This window comes from Taudactylus pleione, unplaced genomic scaffold (genome assembly GCF_031769625.1).
Source record: "Taudactylus pleione unplaced genomic scaffold, aTauple2 ptg000125l, whole genome shotgun sequence".
In the NCBI taxonomy this organism is placed as follows: Eukaryota; Metazoa; Chordata; class Amphibia; order Anura; family Myobatrachidae; genus Taudactylus; species Taudactylus pleione.
The window spans coordinates 5,040,627-5,047,913 of record NW_028284527.1 but is presented as its reverse complement, the minus strand read 5'-3'; the positions used below and the strand labels follow the sequence as shown (position 1 = coordinate 5,047,913).

The following is a 7,287-nucleotide window of genomic DNA, read 5'->3' as shown; positions in this document are numbered from 1 at the left end:
TTGCATGTCTCAGCCTCAGGACTCTGTTAATGTGAGCCAGCCTATGTGGTCAGATCAATTAACATCAGTTATATCCAACCTGTCATCTGAGTTGGAAGCAGCTCGCAGAGACAGGGACAGGCTGAATCAGACAGCAGCTGAACCAGATTGGGCCCGATCTCTAGCAAGATCGGTAGAGGGTCTTACAAAAGCAATGTCCCAGACTCCCTCTGCATCTACTCAGGTCCTTAGTAAAAGGTTGATTCATAATCCCCTACATTGGGATGAATCAGACGAAGAGGATGTTCAGGACCAAGAGGAGGGGGAAGTGCAGGAGGAGGAGGTTCAGATTACTGAGGAAATTGAACCTGTATCACAAGGGGTAGAGACCTTGATTACAGCAGTACGACAGGTGTTACATGTGGAGGAGGTAAAGGTAACTGCAAAACCGTCTATTTTTGGTAAAAGGGTTAAGCAGTCCGTTACCTTTCCAGCATCAGAGGAGCTGGATGATATTCTCTCTATTGCATGGAAACACCCAGATAAGAGATTTCAAATGAACAAGAAATATCTTATTACCCCTTTCCGCAGGACAGTAGGAGATTGTGTGAAACTCCTCCTGCGGTAGACCCATCAGTAGCCCGTCTTTCTAAAAAGACAGTACTTCCAGTGCCGGGTGCTGTTGCTTTAAAAGAGACCTCGGACAGGAAGCTGGAACAGACATTAAAATCTCTATACACTGTAGCAGGGGTTTTGATGCGTTCGTCTCAAGTCTGCTGTTGGGTGAACAAAGCCATTGAGAATTGGGCTTTGCAGCTAGCGGAAGGGATTAGGTCCGGTGCACAACCCGATGACCTCATTCAGTTAGCTGAGCAGATTGCAGAATCAGCTGCATTCCTGGGGGAAGCGTCAAAGGAAATTTGCAGTCTATCCGCCAGATCTTCAGCATTGGCTGTGTCAGCTAGAAGGGCTCTGTGGTTGCGTCAGTGGCAAGCAGACGCAGAGTCTTAAGAGAGCAGTCGAGGCTCTTCCTTTTACGGGGGAGGTTCTTTTCAGCTCGGAATTAGATAAGTGGATCTCATAAGCTACAGGTGGAAAGTCCACTTATTTACCATCTGCTACCCCTCCTACCAAAAGATCCATCCTTTCGGTCCTTTCGTGCCCCTGGGAGATTTAGAGGGCGTGCCAGAGGAGGCCCAGCGTTCTCCAGGGGTACCAGAGGCCGGGGTAGAGCATTGTCTTCAGCTGCCTCCAGCTCACTGCAGGATAAAGCAGCTGCAAAGCCTACCGCATGACGTTCTCCCTTCTCATTTGGGGGACCCCAGAGTAGGGGCTCGGCTCCTACGTTTCAAGGACATTTGGAACCAGTCTTGTCAGGACGCCTGGGTTCGGGATGTCATTGTTCAGGGACTAAAGCTGGATTTCAGAATACAGCCTCCCTCTCGTTTTTTCAAGACAGGTTTACCTCGGGTTACGGAAAAAACGTGTAGCTATCCAAGAGGCGATACAAAAACTGCTATTGTCTCAGGTAATAGTGAAGGTTCCATCCCACCAGAAATGTCAAGGGTTTTATTCCAGTTTGTTCGTTGTGCCCAAGCCGGACGGCTCCATGAGGCCCATCCTCAATCTCAAGGAATTAAACCCTTATCTGCGAGTCTTCAGATTCAAAATGGAATCTCTCCAATCCGTGATTGCGAGTCTCAAGAAAGACGAGTTTTTAGTCTCCCTCGACATAAAGGATGCTTATCTCCATATACCTATATGGCCCCCTCATCAGGTTTTTCTTCATTTTGCAATACTAGACTCATATTTTCAATTTCAGGCCCTGCCTTTCGGTCTTTCGTCAGCACCAAGGGTGTTTACAAAGATTATGGCAGAAATGATAGCCCTGCTGCATCATCAGGTTATTGTCATTGTTCCGTATTTGGACGATCTCTTGATAAAGGCCTCATCACGGGATCGCCTGTTAATGGACATTCATCTAACGCAGAGTGTTCTCTTACAGCACGGATGGATCCTAAATTTCAAGAAATCCTTCCTGATCCCCACCCAACGCCTGCTTTTTCCTTTGAATGATACTAAACACAAGGGAACAAAAAGTATTTTTGCCCCAGAACAAGGTTGTCCCCATTCAGCACCTGGTGCGCATGGTTTTACAGCATCACTGGGTGTCGGTACATCTATGTATCTGTCTTCTCGGGAAAATGGTAGCAGCTTTCGAGGCAATACAATACGCAAGATTTCACACCCGAACCTTTTAGTTAGATCTTCTTTCCCAGTGGTCAGGGTCCCACCTGTTTCTACACCAGAGGGTCCTTTTGGCGCCGCAAACACGAACATCCCTCATATGGTGGATGAATCCCTCTCACCTGTTGGCAGGAAAAAGATTTGCGATGTGGGATTGGATGCTCCTCACCACTGACGCAAGCCTGAGAGGGTGGGAAGCAGTAACCCTGGGAAAGCATTTTCAGGGGCTCTGGACTCAACGGGGAAGCAAGTCTACCCTTAAATGTGCTGGAGTTGAGAGCAGTGTTTTATGCCCTTCAGAAGGCGCAGCCCATATTGAGGGGTCAGGCAATCCGAGTTCAGTCAGACAATGCCACGGCGGTGGCATATATAAACAAACAAGGCGGCACAAAAAGCAGAGCCGCTATGAGGGAGGTAAGCAGGATTTTGATATGGGCAGAGGAATTCGCAGTAGCAATTTCTGCAATATTCATACCGGGAGTAGAGAACTGGGAGGCCGACTATCTCAGTCGGCAGAACATTCATCCGGGGGAATGGTCCCTGAATCCTCAGGTGTTCCATCAACTGACTCTGAGGTGGGGCTGTCCGCAAGCCGATCTCATGGCGTCAAGAGTAAATCACCAGTTACCAGTCTTCTACTCCAGGACAAAGGATCCTCAAGCGGCGGCGGTGGACGCACTGTCAGCTCCGTGGCCCTTCCATTACATCTACGTCTTCCTTCCATTTCCTCTCATTCCACGCTTGCTCCAGAGAATCAAGCGAGAAAGAGTAAAGGTACTACTAGTAACACCAGATTGGCCCAGGCGAGCGTGGTACTCGCAAATCCAAAATCTGTTAATAGACGAACCTTTGCCCCTAAACCTTCAGGAGGATCTTCTTCTGCAGGGGCCGTTCGTTTATCAGAACTTACGGCGGCTTTGTTTAACGGCTTGGCTACTGAAAGGGCCGTCCTCAGAAGCTGTCACGACCCTGTCTAGTTGTCACCTTTTTGCCTTGGGACTTACCCCTGTCAGCTCCCCCATGGATCTGTGTGTGTAATTTGCCTGGAGGATTTGCTCTGATTATTGCACCTGGTCTCTCCTCTGTCTGTGAGCACTGCTAGCCCTGATTGGAATCACAGGTGTGGTTCTGATTCTCAGAGCTGCAGAGATGAATTCTCCCTCTGCATGTTGTGCCTTCCACCACTCAGAATGCTACTACCAGACCAACTGTCCGTATCCACTAATTGTTGCCAGACCCATGGTATATATATCCTCTCCTGATAGCATTCTGGGCCTGAACATCTCGTCTTCCCGTGGTGTATGGTTCATGCTGTTCCTGCATTCAAGTATATCCCTGAAACCTGCTACAGCAATCCCTGACGCTATCCAGAAAACCTGTTTCAGCTGTACCTGGCAATCCAGTAAATCTGCTGGCACCAACCCCCGGTGCTTCCAGAAAACCTGTTACAGCCAAACCTGGCAATCCAGTAAGCCTGCTGACAGCAACCCCTGGTGCATCCCGAAAAACTGCTACAGTAATACCTGGCATCCAGATGTCCTGTTACAGCAATACCTGGCCTGTGCTCTGCTGCTAGTCCTACTCCTGGTTGGTCCCTGGCACTCTGTAAACCTGCATCGTGTCACCCTGCCTTGCTTCCTGCTGTGGATCAACTCCTGCCCCTTTTACCTACCTACTCCCTCCCTGAACCTAAAATTCCCAAACCTACCCATTCCTTCCTGAAACCTGTTATTCCCAATTATCCCATCCAGCCTGCACCTGAGTTCCAACCTTGTCACAGCATTTCCAGATTACCCTGTTTAGCCCTCATCTCAGCATTACCTGACTTCCCTTCAGCCATTGTCACATTCCAGTCCAGAGTCAAGTTCCAAGCTCATCAGTTCAGTCCACGTTGTTCCAGTCCAGAGTCAAGTTCCAAGCTCATCAGTTCAGTCCACATTGTTACAGTCCAGAGTCAAGTTCTTAGTTCATCAGTTCAATTCAACAAGTCTTCCTGCCGGTCCCAGTCCGGTCCCTCCAGTTCCTGTCATTTATCATCAAAGGCAGTTTTCACTGCTACACAAGTCTTATAAATAGAGCTATCTACATTATCTGTGATTCCAGTCATGCCGGCCTCCGTTGAAACCCGATCACCACCTGAGACAGGTAACTCGTAGACACCAATTGTGACAGAAGCAAGGGGATCCCGTCCAGCGTGATTCCCACTATGCTGCGGACCAGGAAGGATGTCACCTCTCAGCATTACTATCGCATATGGAAGGCTTATGTGGTTTGGTGCGAGAGACGTAATTACCCTCGAGCAGTTTTTAGGACATCACGTCTCCTCCTTTTTCTTCAGGCCGGTCTGACAGCGGGCCTTCGTCTAGGTTCTTTAAAGGTACAGATATCTGCATTGTCAATTTTCTTTCAGAGGACATTGGCCTTGCTTCCAGATGTTCAGACCTTTTTACAAGGAGTCATCAGATTTCAACCTCCTTTCGTACCGCCCACTGCACCTTGGGATTTGGACTTAGTTTTAACGTTCCTTCAGTCTGAAACCTTTGACCCTTTACACAGGGTAGAAATTAAGTATTTAACCTGGAAGGTGGTTCTGCTGTTGGCGCTCGCCTCAGCAAGGCGAGTGTCGGAGCTCAGTGCCTTATCCTGTCATCCCCCCCTTCATTTTTCATGAGGATAGGGCGGAGTTACGCACGCAGTAATCCTTTCTTCCCAAGGTATTGACTGCTTTTCATATAAATCAGCCGATAGTGGTCCCGGTTTTCAAAGACGATTCTCCAAATTCAAAGTTATTGGATGTAGTCAGGGCTCTTAAGATTTACGTGGACCGGACGGCTTCCCTCCGTAAATCTGACGCTTTATTTATTAGGTTTGATTTGGCCCGTCCAGGTTGGCCGGCGTCCAAACAAACCATTTCAGGATGGATTCACCTGGCTATCAGACAGGCTTATGTGGTAGCTTCCAGACAACCACCTAGTACCATTACCGCTCATTCAACACGCTCGGTAGGTCCTTCATGGGCGGCTGCTCGGGGGGTTTCATTAAACCAACTTTGCAGAGCAGCTACTTGGTCGGGAAAGCATACTTTCCTTAAGTTTTATCGATTTGATACTTTTGCGGCCTCCGCTTCTGAGTTTGGTCATGCAGTTCTGCAGGGTTCTCAACGCTCTCCCACCCAGGATGTAAGCTCTGGGACGTCCCCATTGTATTGAGACTCCAGTGTCCCCTAGTGGATGAAGGAGAAAACAGGATTTTGGTACTTACGGATAAATCCCTTTCTCCGATTCCACAGGGGACACTGTACGCCCTCCCTGCGCTGTTCTTCTCTGCAAGATGCTACAGTTGTTGCATTAGGTCATTTGATTGGTCTGTTACCGTCTTTCTTTCTGTGTATGATGTGTTAGTACATGGATGTAGTTATTGTAGCTTTTCTGTCTCCTCCTTACTTCCAGCTCTCCTCGGGCACAGTTATTTTTAGACTGGCTTTGGGGGGGGGGGTATAGAGGGGGAGGAGCTAGCTACTGTTAGGTTTTTTTTTTTTTAAGGTGCCAGCTCCCAGTTAACCCACTCCTATACCCTATACTGAGACTCCAGTGTCCCCTGTGGAATCGGAGAAAGGGATTTATCCGTAAGTACCAAAATCCTATTTTTTAACGATCTGCAAATTATTTTCAAACTATTATCGACCGATAACGTTATCGTTCAATCACTCAATTTAATCTAATTTAATTTAGTCTAGTGGATGTATGCCTTTAGACTACCGAGCAATTTCGTCATAGTTTTAAGTCATTATGCTGCAAAATTTAATCTACTTAAATAAAACAATCGTATTTCAATATCAAGTCCATTGAAACACTTTACAACTACTGCTGTTAAAGGGTACTATGCATTACATAAGTGAAGACACACAAATCAATATGCAAAAAACATATCTGTCATATGAATCAAACCTGTGACTTTCTCACTCCAGACCCGTTGAACATGTGCACAAGCCCATTGAGCCACATGAACTTCTTTGACAAATCACCAATTTTGGCATAGTGAAATTCTATAGAATGTTTTTTTTAAGTATATTCAATTTTCCAGCATAATGACTTAAAACTATCAAGTCCATTGAAACACTTTACTAATGCTGTAAAAGAGTGCAATGCATTTCATAAGTAAAGAGACACAAAGCAATATGCAAAAAAATGGATCTCTCATAGGAATAGAACCTATGACTGTCCCACTCCAGATCCAAAGAACATGTGCACTAGTCCATTGAGCTACATGAACTTATTATGGTGCATACACACGGTCCAACTTTGCAGGACGATGATAACGATATAGTTTGTTATATAGTTCAAATCGTTGACTTTTTTACAGTCAACAACCAACAATGTGCATGGCCGCATGTACGATAACAATATCTAGGATTGACCATACATGGAGGCCACCTTGGTCGATATCGTTGGCCAAATCATTCAATATGAACGATCGTCGAAATCGTTGTTTAGAACAGAATGGGTATGTTTGACTGCCAGATGTCAGCCCTGCGGTTCAAAACCCAACGTCGGCAGCCCGATGCACAAGATCCCGACAGCGGAGATAAGTTAAGTATTCTTAAACCTCTCCCCCCCCCCCTCTGCCCCCCAAACCTAACCCTCCTTTAGGGGTTCCTAAAATAACCTCCCCCCTAGTGCCTAACCCTCCCTCGTAAGTGCCTAAACCTAACTCACCCGTCACGCACCCTAAACCTAACCCTCCCGGGGGGGTGCCTAACCCTAACCACCCCCCCTAGTGCCTAAACCTAACCCAGCCTTCCCCCAGCCTAACCCTCCCTGGGAGCCTAACCCTAAGTCCCCCCTGGGTGCTCTAAAACCCCCCATCCCCAGCTACATACATACTTACCCTCGGCGTTGGCCGATCAGTCTGGCATCCTGTCGGGGTCCCGGCGTCGGGATTAACATAGGTGTCGGCATTTCGACGCCTATGTTAGATCTCTTGCTGAGATTATGCTGTCAATACCGGCGGGCAAGCGTCCGCCGGTCTCATAACTTCATACCGTTTAGAGCCACTCCCTGG

General features: G+C 47.5%; 1 pseudogene; it reads left to right on the top strand.

Annotated features, from left to right (window-relative positions):
• The first annotated feature begins 2,183 nt into the window (after nucleotides 1–2,183).
• LOC148523908 (uncharacterized) lies at nucleotides 2,184–6,264 on the top strand (annotated as a pseudogene).
• Nucleotides 6,265–7,287: the final 1,023 nt, after the last annotated feature.